Source organism: Chiloscyllium plagiosum, unplaced genomic scaffold, assembly GCF_037043375.1.
Source record: "Chiloscyllium plagiosum isolate Xiang-an unplaced genomic scaffold, Cpla_swu_hap1 HiC_scaffold_13, whole genome shotgun sequence".
Taxonomy (NCBI): Eukaryota; Metazoa; Chordata; class Chondrichthyes; order Orectolobiformes; family Hemiscylliidae; genus Chiloscyllium; species Chiloscyllium plagiosum.
This window is the reverse complement of record NW_028270151.1, coordinates 118,949,052-118,962,697: the sequence shown is the minus strand read 5'-3', so window position 1 is coordinate 118,962,697 and position 13,646 is coordinate 118,949,052.

The window sequence follows — 13,646 nt, the reverse complement described above, 5'->3', positions numbered from 1 at the left end:
AGAGTGATAGGGTCAGTGTAAGGAACAAGTCAGACAGATTTCTTTAATCTGCTCCAACAACATATTTACGACTAAAACAAAGTTACTCAAACTATGATGGAAAGAAGAATGATGAGTGGATATTGCAAATATGCACATTGGTATTTCCCTTTGAAAAATACTGAGGCGCAAACACACACACACGTGTTTGATAATAAACTGGAAATGAAAATCTCTGCCATGTTAACTTGAAAGAACTTTGTCCAAATATTACTGGAACTCATGACAAAAGGAAAAATAAGATTTTGGCCAAAATGTTATCCTACTTGTAGAGTCAGAGAGTCCTACAGCATGAAGACAGGCCTTTGGCCCAAACTGTTCCATGCTGACATAAATGTCTATCTATGCTAAACCTATTTCTCTGCACTTAGCCCATATGCTTCTGAACCTTTCCTCTCCATGTATTTGTCCAAATGCCTTTTAAATATTGTTAATGTAAATGCCTGAACCAAGTCCACTGACAGCTCATTCCATATACATACCACCTTCTGTGTAAAATTTGCCTCTCTTGGTCTCTTTGTTTTACCCTCTAAACGTAAACTGATGCACTCCAGTCCTCGATTCCAAAACTCTGGGAAAACAAGACTGAGTTCATTCGCTATATCCATGCCTCTCATGATCTTGTACAGATATTTTTTAAGAACCCACCCCCACCACAGCCCGCCGCCCCCCACCCCCTTTTAATCTCCATAGAGGGACAGAATTGCCTCCTCCTGTCTCATTATAACAATTCTGACTGGCTGAAAGGGTTCTTCCTGTCTCTCTCTGTAACAGCCTCGAGATGTGAACTGGAAGGACCACACGTGGATAGGAGCAGAAGTAGGCTATTCGGCCCCTCCAGCCTGCTGCACAATTTAGAAGCATCATGGCTGGTCTGACTGTAGCTGACCACCCCCTTCCTGTCTGTTCCCATTAAATATTGACTCTTCTGTCCATCAAAGGTCACTTAAGGTCAGCCTTGAAAATCTTCAATGACCCAGTCTTCACTGTTCCCTGGGGATGACCGCGCCATAGGTCACACAGTCTGAAGGAGAAAGGAACAACGCTATTTCAAATGTTAATGGGAGACCCTTTAATTTGAAAGTGTGTGAACCGCACAGCAAGTTACCTCCTCTTTTCAGAAATAAGCGCAAAGCAAATGGGAACAGTCACAGACCATTCAACCCCTCAAAACTATCCCACAGTCCCATTGACTGTTCAGTAAAGTATTTATCAATCTCAAACCTCCGTTGCACCCTCGGGAAAATATTAAGGCCATACAGCATAGGGAATTGAAATATGGCCATTTCACTCATCAACTCTACTTTGCTGTTAGCTGCTGCCTGACATGTTTCTCAACACAATTTTCCCACCTTCTCACTGTAACTCTGGATCCATGTTTTAATAAAAAATATCTATCTCTGTATTAAAGACATGGCTTTGGCTGTGTAGCCATATGTCTGTATGTGTGTGTGTGTGTGTGTGTGTGTGTGTGTGTGTATATACATCTGTTTAATGGCAGGAGGCAGGGTGGTAGTGGAGGGTCGTGTGTGTGCGTTTCTGTTTAATGGCAGGAGACACAAAATAATATTCTGTTGATACATCACATGAAGGAAATTGGTGACATTGAAATGAAGCCACCATCATTAACCATGAAAAGCCTATCTGCTTGCCTGATGTCCTTTCAAGAAGGCAATGGGTCATTCTTCCTTGGTCAAACCTCTATGTGATTGGAAACCCACAGCAAAGTGTTTTACTATTTACTGTCCTGTGGAACAGCTGAACCAGCCACTCAGTACAAGATCGGCATAACACGTTAGCCTGACCAAGGCTGCACACATCTCGTGAGGGAAGAACAAAAGGAAAGGTAGGTCCCTTCCTCTGCCTCTTTCCTGGATGCCTTCAGCTCATTCCCATTCAGGTAGATGACCATTCCCCATTTTAAGTGCATTCTTTCTTCGTCTCTCCCCGAGCATGATGTTCACCTCTGGTGCTGCCTTTATTGATGCTGACATACAGATGTAAGGAATTTCTGAATTCCACACCGTGTGCAGGGCGTTGAGAAGGAATGAGGTTTTTCATGGCACAGGAAAGAACCGGAGATGTGTAAGTGTGGAAACCTAGTTATTGTGATCAACATGGAGAGTGTTGTTGAAGCAGTCTATGGGACATTGCGGGCCGATTTTCTCTCCTTTATAAGGAATGATCACCTTGCCACAGAGAGCGTGCAATGGAGTTTCACCAGACTAATCCCTGGGAAGGTGGTACCCTGAGGAGTGAGGGGAGATTAATCTCGAGTGCTTCGAGAGAATGAGAGTTGATTGCATTGAAACTGGAGGGGGAGGGACAGTCACTCAAGATGTACTAAACAGGCACTGATACGGTGATAAAGTCGATGTCTTCTTTATTACTCAGGTAATTCAGTCTTCGAATAAACTCTCCCCACATTGATACAGTGCAGTTGGTACGTGATTCTGCACTGAACGTCACGTTAGCCATAATCCCGACACCAGCCACAATACCTTCATTCGGAAACAGTAAACTATTCCCACCAACTTCTGACGTCCATGGAGAACATGGATATGTCTTCTCGGAGATTGAAGATGCCTCCTTGAGACTGGACACAAAACTTTTCGCTTCCTTCCTCAGTGCCAGCAAACCACGTTGAAGTATCATGTGCACCACAGGCAAAGGAGCCACGAGCAACATCGTGAAGCCATCTCTGAGTACAGTATCTGCTCCATTGGTTTGTTATATTGGAGCATCAATGACAGCCTCCTAGTCCTGGATGTGTTTCAATGGGTTGAACGGCCTTCACCTGGTCCATGGAGCAGGTTCAAGCGTCTAATTGAGCTCTCTCCCTCTTCCTGCTTAACAGCTTAATGTGCTGACCAGACCCCTCCTCTTACTGTGCAACATGCAGAAGGATTGAATGCGCTATCCCTCTTTTTGTTCAGTAATTTCGATGTGATGAACGAATTCTAGATATCGGTGGGCAACAAGCTTGAGGTGCTAAATGAGCTCCTCTTTTAACTGTGGAAATGTGCAGTATCTGGCTACCAATCACAAACATCTTCCTTTGTCCTCTGAAAGACCCCAACCAGTGGGAAGGTTAGGCCTGATCCCAATTAAGCTAAAATAATTAGGTGGTCCCGATGACATCCTCAGTCAAACACTGCCTTGATATCAAGATCATTCACTCTTCCCTGAGCCCCTGTGTTTGCCTCTTGTTTCAATCAATCGGTGATGGCGTCTTGCGTCAGGAGAGATTTCCTCTCACAGAGGGAAATCAATATCAGGAATTATCTGGGCAACAGAGTTAGGGGAGCAGCATCACTGAAATATATAAAGAAGAGGTAGATAAGATTTTTGACCTGACAAAGAGCTGAGGGTCATGAATAATGGGACATTAAAGAGGAATTAATGGGACTCGCAAATGGCGGCGATTCTGCCGAACTGCTGTGGACAGCTCTGCCTAACAGCCAAGGCAAAGTGGTGTTTTTTTGCCATCCCTGGCCGATTTATTTGGTGGAATTGTTAGTTTAAAATCTTACAGAACACATATGAAAGGATACGAAAGGGAAAAAGAGCAAGCAAACAGCATTAGGGAAGACCCTTCCCTGCAGCACCAGGCATTCCAGAGACTGCTGCAATTGCAGCAGCCTCTCCTGAACCCCCCGGTGACCTAACGGACTCACAGGAATTGGCTGCGACGATGGAGAGAGTTACTTTGAAAGTTGGCGTTGCGATTGAAGAAATCCTTGGGGAGGTTCCTGCCCAGGTCCAACCCATTGCATCCAATCTTGCGAAGCATGAGCTGGATATCCAGTGGCTCGGGGAGAGGCTGCAGGAGGTGGAGGTTCCAACTAAGGCCTCGAAAGTTGCGATGGAGTCCTCATCCAGTCGGTTCCAGGTGCTGGAGCAAGAAGTCTGGGCCTTCCGAGACCATATCAATGACGTCGAAAATCGAGTTCGGAGGATAAATCTCCGAATTGCCAGGCCCCCTGAAGGTGAGGAAGGTGAGCAGCCAGTCAGTTTCATTGAAAGCTGGGTGTCAATCTTTTTGGGCCTTCACGTCGAGTCCAGCAGGCTTCAGATTGAAAGGGATTATTGGGTGACAGTGCACAGGGCAGGGCCGATGCAGCGCCCCCGCTTGGTCCGAGTGCACTTCTATGCATATGAAAACAAGCAATAAGTCATAGAAGTTACCAGATCCGTGGGAAAACATCCGCAGGCGCTGCTGTACAAGGGATCAAAAATCATGCTTTACTGGAATTTCTCTGCAGCTGTTATTGGAAAGAGGAAATCCTTCGATGAAGTTAAAAAGAGGCTGAGGAACCTGTGCATCCAATACTCCATGAGATACCCCCCAGTACTTCGTTTCAGCCACGAGGGCTCAGTTTATATATTTGACTCAGCGGGTAAGGCTAAAAACTTTGTGGACTCTTTAAAATAGACGGATTGGCCTGACAAATTCGGTTAGCGTTTATTCTTTTTTCTATCTTTCCCCATGTTTTTCCTTCCCTTTTTTATTCATTTCTTTCTCCCTAATAATTTCCTTTTTGGAAAGGGGACAAAAGACTTTGGAATAAGTTGTTACTTTTTTTAATAACTAGATTTTCTGATGGGAAATCTTGTGGATGTTCTTTGTTGTCTCTCCCCCTTTTTTGTTTGTTCTGCTTCTCTTTTAGTCACAAGTAGGGGTGACATGCAGCCAGGGACGGGTGGAGTGCTCATCCTGTCTTTGTCTTTTTTTGTTGATTTAAGGCTCATCTTCTTGGTTTTCTTTCTGGACTAAGGCTGGGGCACAGTCCAGGTTTGAAGAAGATGTGAAGGAGGAGATGGGCAGGATGGGTGCCCCCTATGGGCAGGGGGAAGAGTCTTCCATTCAAGGTTTTATTGTTGGTTTTCTTTGTAGTTTGTTTGGTAGGAATAGTTGTTAATAGTTATGATAGAGTAGTTTTTGTATATATATGTTTTCAATTCTATGAATCTTTATTTACTTATGTTCAGCGCTTTGTAAGCAGGGTTCTCCCTCTGAGGGGTTCAAGGTTGTCTGAAAGGGGATATGGCTAAGTGTCTTATTAAATGGTGCACCTGGAACATTAAGGGAAGTCATTCACCTGTTCAAAGGAACAAAAGTGCTTTCCAGCCTTAAGATGGAAAGGGTTGATATCACTTTGTTGCAGGAAGCCCATCTTGATGTTGCGGAACACCTGAAATTACAACAGGGAGTGTTATGACCGGATATTCTTTTCTTCCTTTACTAATAAAAGCAGGGGAGTGGCGGTACTTATCCAGAAAACTCTTCCGTTCACATTATTAGAGCCAGTGAAAGTTGAGCAGGGGCGGTTTGGGATACTTAAAGCCCTGATACATTGGAAGGAAGATAGCGTTTTAGATGTCTACTGCCCTCCAGTGCATCCCCTCAAATTTTTGAATAGCGCTTTCTCTAATTTGAGTGCTTTTGGAACACGGCACATTATTATTGGTCGATTGTAATTGTCTTTTGGATCGACAGTGGACAGGATGCTTTGTGGTTCCCCCAAATATTTCTTTGCAAGCCAAGCAGGTGGTTGACTTATGCGAGGAGTTGGGGCTGGTGGATATTTGGAGATGTCTTCACCCTACCGGCAGGGACTACACCTTTTTCGCAAACCCACATAAATGTCACATGAGGATCGACATTTTTCTCGCTCCCGCAGCTCTTCTGAAATCGATTATGGATTGTAAAATTGGGAATATAGCTACCTCTCATCACGCGGCAGTATATTTGGAGATAAAGGCCAAGAGTGAAGGGCTAGGTTTGCAGCATCGGCGTTTCGGCCCTTTTCTCCTTAAGGGTTCCAAATTTGAGCAATGCTTTTTGAAGGAATTTCAGGAATTCTTGACTATCCACTCAGGCATGGCTCGTAGTCCGTCCTTGCTATGGGAGACTGCTAAGGCCTTTGCTTGGGGAATTAGGTATTTCCTATTTGGCAAGCCAGAAATAACAGAAGGAGGAACAGCAGCGTCTACTTGAGACGCAGTTGAAAGCTGCGGAGGCGGCACATTTTGCACGGCCTTTGGTCACTAACCTACAGCAGATCACTGCCTTCGGGCTGCCTTGAATTTAATACCCGCACAAAACGGAAAGGAAGACTTGCTTTTCCTAGACAAAGGCTGTTCAAATATGGGGAAAGGTCAGGGAAGTATTTAACATACCTGACTGGGAAAAAGCGTGCTCCTCAATCCATTGGTGCAATCAGAGACAGCGCCGGGGTCCTTACATATGATGCTAAAAAGATTAATGGGGCTTTTCAGTGCTTTTACTTTGAATTGTATCAGTCTTAAAGTTGCGAGGACAGGAGGGCTAAAATGGAGACCTTTTTTAAAACCTTGTCCTCCGAGGGGTAACCTTAGAACAGGCTGCTCTCCTTAATGGCCCCTTGACAGTTCGGGAAATACAGGAAGCAGCAAGACAACTTCAGACTGTGAAAGCGCCTGGCCTTGATGGTCTTCCGGGTGAGTTTTATAAGGAGTTTATAGGGGCCGATGTTAGAGATTTCCAATCACTCCTATATGCATGAATGACTATCACCATATTTGAGAGAAGCTAACACTTCCTTAATTCTTAAGAAGGAGAAGGTTCCTGAGGATTGTGCTTCATACAGGCCCATCTCCCTATTAAATTCAGATTGGAAGATTCTGTCCAAGATCCTGACGCTGAGATTGGAAATGGTGTTGCTTCATATTATTAAATGGGACCAGACAGGCTTTATAAGGGGCAGTAGGTCCACTCATAATATTAGAAGGCTGCTGAATGTGGTCCAATTTGTCAGCAACGATCGATTCAGGGGTTGGTGATCTCCCTAAGTGGAGAGAAAGCATTTGACTGGATGGAGTGGACGTATTTTTTTTATGTCTTAGAACAGTTTGGATTGGGTGAAATCTTTGCTAGATGGGTGGAGGTTTTATATCGCCACCCTTTGGCCGCGGTTATCACCAATGGGGTGAAGTCTGGGAATTTTACGATTGGTCGGGGTAATTGGCAAGGTTGCACCCACTCACTGTTGTTCTTTATGCTGGAGATAGAGCCGCTGGCAGAGGCCATTCGTCAGAGCGTCCATATAACCGCTCTGGAGTGGGATCCAGGCCACACAAGATTACACTGTATGCGAATGATGTCCTTCTGTTTTTATCGAACCCGATGACCTCCGTACCTCATTTGTTACAATGTATCAATTCATTTGGGGCTATTTCAAGATATAAGATTAAGTTTGCAAAATCGGAGGATATGCCTTTGGGGAACCTTAAGGATGTGCCAGAAGTTGAAGGTGGCCCTAAGTTCCCTTTAAGTGGTCACAGGCAGAGTTCCGGTACCTAGGCATTTTTATTACCCCCAAGTTTGATCTGTTATTCCGGACTAACTTGGTTCACTTGCTCGACAATATCAGGCGAGATCTTCAGAGATTTGAGACTCTTCCAATTTTATGGCCGAGCCGAATATCTCTCATTAAGATGAATGTTCTTCCTCGTTTACTTTATACCATGTGCATGCTCCCTATTTTCTTTCCTGGTCAACGCTGTGGAAACTTATAGGGTGGTTTGGTTTCTTTGTCTGGTATCATGGGCGGCCCCTCATCAAACTTACCAACTTGCAGTTGTCACATGGAGGGGGAGGAGCTGATTTCCCAGACATCGGAAGGTATCAATGAAGTTCCCTGCTGTCCTGCGTCTGCGAATGGATGGGTAACGATCCAAACTCAATATGGCTGGATATTGAGGCCTGAGCTGAAATGTGTTGCTGGTAAAGCACAGCAGGTCAGTCAGCATCCAAGGAACAGGAGAATCGACGTTTCGTGCATAAGCCCTTCATCAGGATATTGAGGCCTCCCAAGCAAAGTGCCCTCTTATTAATCTGTTCATCATGGATAAGATGAGGTCAGTTATGGACCACTGCCGGAACCCCATTGTCATTATTACAGTCAGGCCTTGGAGGGCAATGCGTCAGAGTGATCTATGACTTCGCCATTTACATCTTGGTTCCAACCAGGGATGATGGACTCAGGGTTCAAACTATGGGCAGCGAGAGGAGTTTCTAATTTGGGAGACTTCTTTGAGGGGGAGGTTATGATGACTTTTGAGCAACTGAGCTGCAAATACGGGTTGCCCAGCAGAAACTTTTCCATTTTTTCAGGTTAGGGATTTCAACTAGAAGAAGACTACACTTCTCACTAAGCCCTATAAGCCTGATGCAGAGAGGTTGTTGCTACATTCACAAGCACCATTTTGGTTAGTGCCCTCTATCGTCTGCTGGGTGGCAGGGTCTGGCAGGATATTAACCGTTTATGTGAGGTCTGGGAGGAAGCGCTAGGAGTGCAGATCTCTTCTGAAACACGGGAGAACATATGGGAGAATAGTCAAAAGATCACAATATGTAACAGGACATGCGCTGCACAGTTAAAAGTTCTGCACATGGCTCATCTGGCACCAGAACATCTGGCGAAGTTTAAAAAGGGGGCATCTTCAGTTTGCCCCAAATGTAAAATAAGTGTAAGTACTCTTACCCATTGCTTCTGGACATGCCATAGGCTCTGTGTTTACTTGAGGGCTGTGGTGAGAGAGATAGGGAGGGTATTGAGGACTGAAGTCAAACTAGACCAGACATCTCTCCTCTTAGATCTACCGAATTTACCATCTTTAGATGGGCATAGGAAGAAACTATTTAATATTCTTGTATATTGTGCACGGAATAAAATTCCGATGAATTGTGTCTGAGAACCAGCCGGGCTTGGTGGCGTGGCAGAAATAAATTATGGAGGACTAATGCTTGGACTTTTATTTACATTGTGCAGCACACAAAAAAAACTATTTTTATAAGGCATGGCAGCACTACTTGATTCATTTGTAAAGTTAAAAATTGCAAATAAATATATTTACCAAAATAAAGGAAAGATCTTGCCGGAGTTATGCTGAAAGATATTTGAATTTTGGATAGACTAGAATATATCACTTGCCAGTGATGTTAGGAGTAGGAAGGTAGTACAGAAAAACATCAGCCTGGCCAAATATCTGGTTGGGGAGACAGCACATCTGATATGTGGATCATTGGGATTCCCAGCTCAGTAGGACATACACAAGGAGGACAGGATGGACCTGAACTGGCAGGAATCTCCGATATGTGGATCATTGGAATTCCCGAGTAGTGAGATATACACAAGATTGATGGACCTGAACTGGCAGCAATCTCCGATATGTGGATCATTGGGTTTCCCGGGTCAGTAGAATCTACACAACATGCTAGATTAGAGTGGTGCTGGAAAAGCACAGCAGTTCAGGAAGCATCCGAGGAGCAGGTAAATCGGCATTTCAGGCAACAGCCCTTCATCAGGAATAGAGGCAGAGTGCCTACAAGTTGGAGAGATAAATGAGAGGAATGCGCGGTTGGGGAGAAAGAATCAGAGAGTACAGTAGTTGAATGGGGGTGGGGATGGATGTGATAGGACAGGGAGGAGGGTGGGGAAAGGTGGCAAAGAGTACAATCGGTGAATGGGGATTGGGATGGAGGTGATAGGTCAAAGAGGAGGGTGGGGCAAGGTAGAAAAGAGTACAATGCTGAATGGGGTGGGAATGAAGGTCAAAGAGGAAGGTGGAGTGGATAGGTGGAAACAAAGATAGGCAGGTAGGACAAGTCATGGGGACAGTGCTGAGCTGGAAGTTTGGAACTGGGGTGAGGTGGAGGAAGGGAAAATGAGGAAACTGGTGAAGTCCACATTGATTCCCGATGGTTCCGAGGTGGAAGATGAGACGTTCTTCCTCCAGGCGTCGAGTGGTGAGGGAGCGGCGGTAAAAGAGGCCTAGGACCTCCATGTCCTCGGCTGAGTGGGAGAGGGAGTTGAAATGTTTGGCCACGGTGTGGTGTGGTTGATTGATGTGGGTGTCCCAAAGATGTTCCCTAAAGAGCTCTGTGAGGAGGCGTCCAGTCTCCCCAAAGTAGGGGAGACCGCATCAGGAGCAACGGATACAATAAATTATATTGGTGGATATGCAGGTAAAACTGCGATGGATGTGAAAGGCTCCTTTGGGGCCTTGGCTGGAGGTGAGGGAGGAGGTGTGGGCGCAGGTTTTGCAATTCCTTGCGGTGACTGGGGAAGGTGCCAGTGTTGTTGGGGGCTGTGGGCATGACCAGGTAGTCAAGGAGGGAATGGTCTTTGCGGAAGGCGGAAAGGGGTGGGGAGGGAAATATATCCCGGTGGTCGGATCCGTTTGTAGGTGGCGAAATGTTGGCGGATGATTTGGTTTATGCGAAGGTTGGTGGGGTGGAAGGTGAGCACCAGGAGCATTCTGTCCTTGTCACTGTTGGAGGGGTGGGGTCTGAGGGCGGAGGTACGGGATGTGGATGAGATGCGTTGAAGGGCATTTTTAACCAAGTGGGAATGGAAATTGCGGTCTCTAAAGAAGGAGGCCATCTGGTGTGTTCTGTGGTGGAACTAGTCCTGCTGGGAGCAGATGCGGTGGAGGCGGAGGAACTGGGAATATTGGATTGCATTTTTGCAGGAATTGGGTGGGAAGAGGTGTAATCCAGGTAGCTGTGGATGTCGGTTCGTTTGTACATTCTAATCTAGAATCTGGTTTCCAGCATCTGCGGTCCTTGTTTTTACCGAGGATCTACACAAGAAGGATGGGATGGGCCTGAACTGACAGTAATCTCCTGGCAGGCAGGTTTGCTATTGTAACGGGAGGGTTTAAATTAGTGTGGTCAGTGTGGTGGGGGTGGTAGTGGTGGGTAGATGGAGTGAGAACCAGAGCAGAAGGTCCACAATACAGTGACTGAGAAGGAATTAGAGACTAAAACCAGTGCAGCTAAGACCAGCAACACGGAAGCAGAGGGCACTGAACACAATGGGACTTGCAACCTGAAGTGTGATTAGTTTCATGTGAGGAATCTAGCAGGGCAGAACTTGGAGCTTGGGTGATTACATATACTGACAATGTACATATTACAGAGATTTCTTCAGAGAGGGACAAGAGAGTAATCAATCCAGTGGGTCCAGATATAGTTGTTGGAATATGCAGTGAGTGGCTTGAGACAGTTGTTTAAAGTTAAATAATTATTCAGCACTCTGTGGAAATCAGACCATGTGTAATGCAATGTACAGATTGAAGTGACAAAGGAGGAAACTCGATTTGTCTGTTTACAATATTTTCTGATTTACTGATAGTCTTTTGTAATCTCCTGTCATCGGAAAACAGCAGCAGAGAATTTACATCAGAGAATTCCAAACCAAATATCCCGTCAGTATCTGATGTGTTTGGCTGAAGTGTATTCATTTCAATGCAAGGATTATTATGGGTAAACAGATGAATTTAGAGCCTGAATCCGTACATGGGACTACGATGTTGGAAACATTATAGGGACTTGGTTGAAAAAGGGACAGGACTGGCTGTTCAACTTTCCAGGGTTTTGTTGTTTAATATGAGCTAGAGGGGAAGGTAAAAGAAAGGGATGAGTTGCATTACTAATCAGGAAGAAAGTTACATCTGCACTTAGAGAGGACATACTGGAAAGCTCATCTATTAACGCAACATGAATAGAGCTCAAAGATAAGATGGATGCAAGCACTGTGTTAGGATTACACTGTAGTCTCTCCAACAGCCACCAAGAGATTGAGGAACAAATATGGAGGCCGATTACGGAAAAGTGTATGAAATAGAGTTGCCATAGTGAGTGACTTTAACATCCCAATATTGGCTGGGAGTCCCTTAGAGCAAGAGACTTAGATGGGGTAGAATTTGCTAAGTGCATCCAAGAAAGTCATTTACAGCAGTATGTGGATATTCTAACTACAGGAGGAGCCATACTGGACCTCGTATTAGATAATGAGTCTGTCCAGGTGACTGACCATTCAGTGGAAGATCATTTTGGAAACAGTCATCACAACGCCCTCAGGTTTGAGATAGCTACGAACATGGACTAAGTCATGACCTTGTGGAAGTTAATAAATTGGCAAAAGGCAAATTACGCCAGCATAAGGCAGAAGCGAGTGGCTATTAATTGGGAGGAGCTGTTATCAGGCAAATCCACATTTTGAGTGGTGGAACTGTTTATTAAATACTGATTGCAATATCGTCTGGTAAATGTCCTTCCAACTGTTCGAATTTTAATCTATCTGTTTGAACAGATATTTGCAGGACACGACATTTCAGAAAACAGGAAGAGACAATGTATGATTTTGTACTGTGTCCTTCGCAGGACCAGCTTGTTTTTTCCAGGCGCTGAAAGTCTTTATTGTGCGTCAGAGAACCTCAAAATTAATACAGCACAGACGGAGGCATTTCAGCCCATTGTACATCCACAAACTCTCCAACTGCACTATCTGAAAGCAGAGTGAGTTATTTGAGACAGACTGAGAGAGAGAGAGAATGAAACAAAAAGAATGTGAAGGGAGATCAACAGAGTGGATAGAAAGTGGAGCGACAGACTGAGTGAGCGGAACGGGTGTTAGACGAGAGTGAAGTTGGGTAGATCAGCATGAGAAAAATAGACAGAAGATGGAAATTTTATTTAGAAATTCCTCTGGACTGCAAGCCCTCTGTCTGGTGCCATACCCTGTGAGCACTGTGCTGATACTGGCTGCCTTCCCAGATCATTTATCACCAATAACATCACATAGCTGGGTTGCTGACAGTTAAACAGTATCCAATAGACCAATTTATTGGTTACAGGGAGAAGGTGCATTAACTTAAATAGACTGGGCGAACAGCAGCAGGAACTGGTAACACCCCGAGATACTGTGTGTGGGACTGGACCAGAGAATCTCAGTGAGGGAGAGCACTGAGAGAGGGGAAGTCAGCATCTCAGCTGTGGGCCGAATAATGATTGATAAAGTTTGCACAACACTTCCATGGTTTTGTAATTCACATTTCAATTTATATAGCTCAAGGTCATGAGTGTATTTTAACAATCTTATCTGTTTGTATTTTCCCAGATTTTGGACTGTAGGAAAAGTCATTTTGTCCCTGTATTTCGTGTTGCATAAGCATATTTTATTATTGGGGAAGAAAGGACCTGTTCTGATGGGATGATCTTCATCTGAACAATGCTGACGCCAGAATGCGAGCAAATCACATAACTAGGGCTGCTGACAGAGCTTTCAACTTTTTCTTGGTTTTGGGTGGGGTTTCAGTTTTCAGGGAAATTAGAAAACTCGAATTAAAAGACGACGTAACAGTGCAGAACGCAGGAGGGATTATTAAAACCTGTAGCACACGCACAAATAGGACAGACTGTATTGGAAGTGTAAACAATCAAACTTCAAGCACACTGGACAGACAAATGACACTGAGAGGAGGGACGGTTAATACAGGACTGAGAGTGTTATATCTGAATGCATGCCGTATAAAAAAACAGGTTAATGACCTTGTGGTGCAGATTGAAATTGGCAGAAACGTGCTGCAAGGGGATCAGGATTGACAGCTGAATATTCAAGGGCATACATCCTATCAAAAAGACAGGTGGAGTGGGGGGGGGGGGGGGGGGGAGCAGTTGCCTTATCAGTAAGAATGAAAATAAATCAATCATAAGAATTCTGGTCTCCTTGCTATCGGAAGGATGTTGTGAAACTTGAAAGGATTCAGAAAAGATT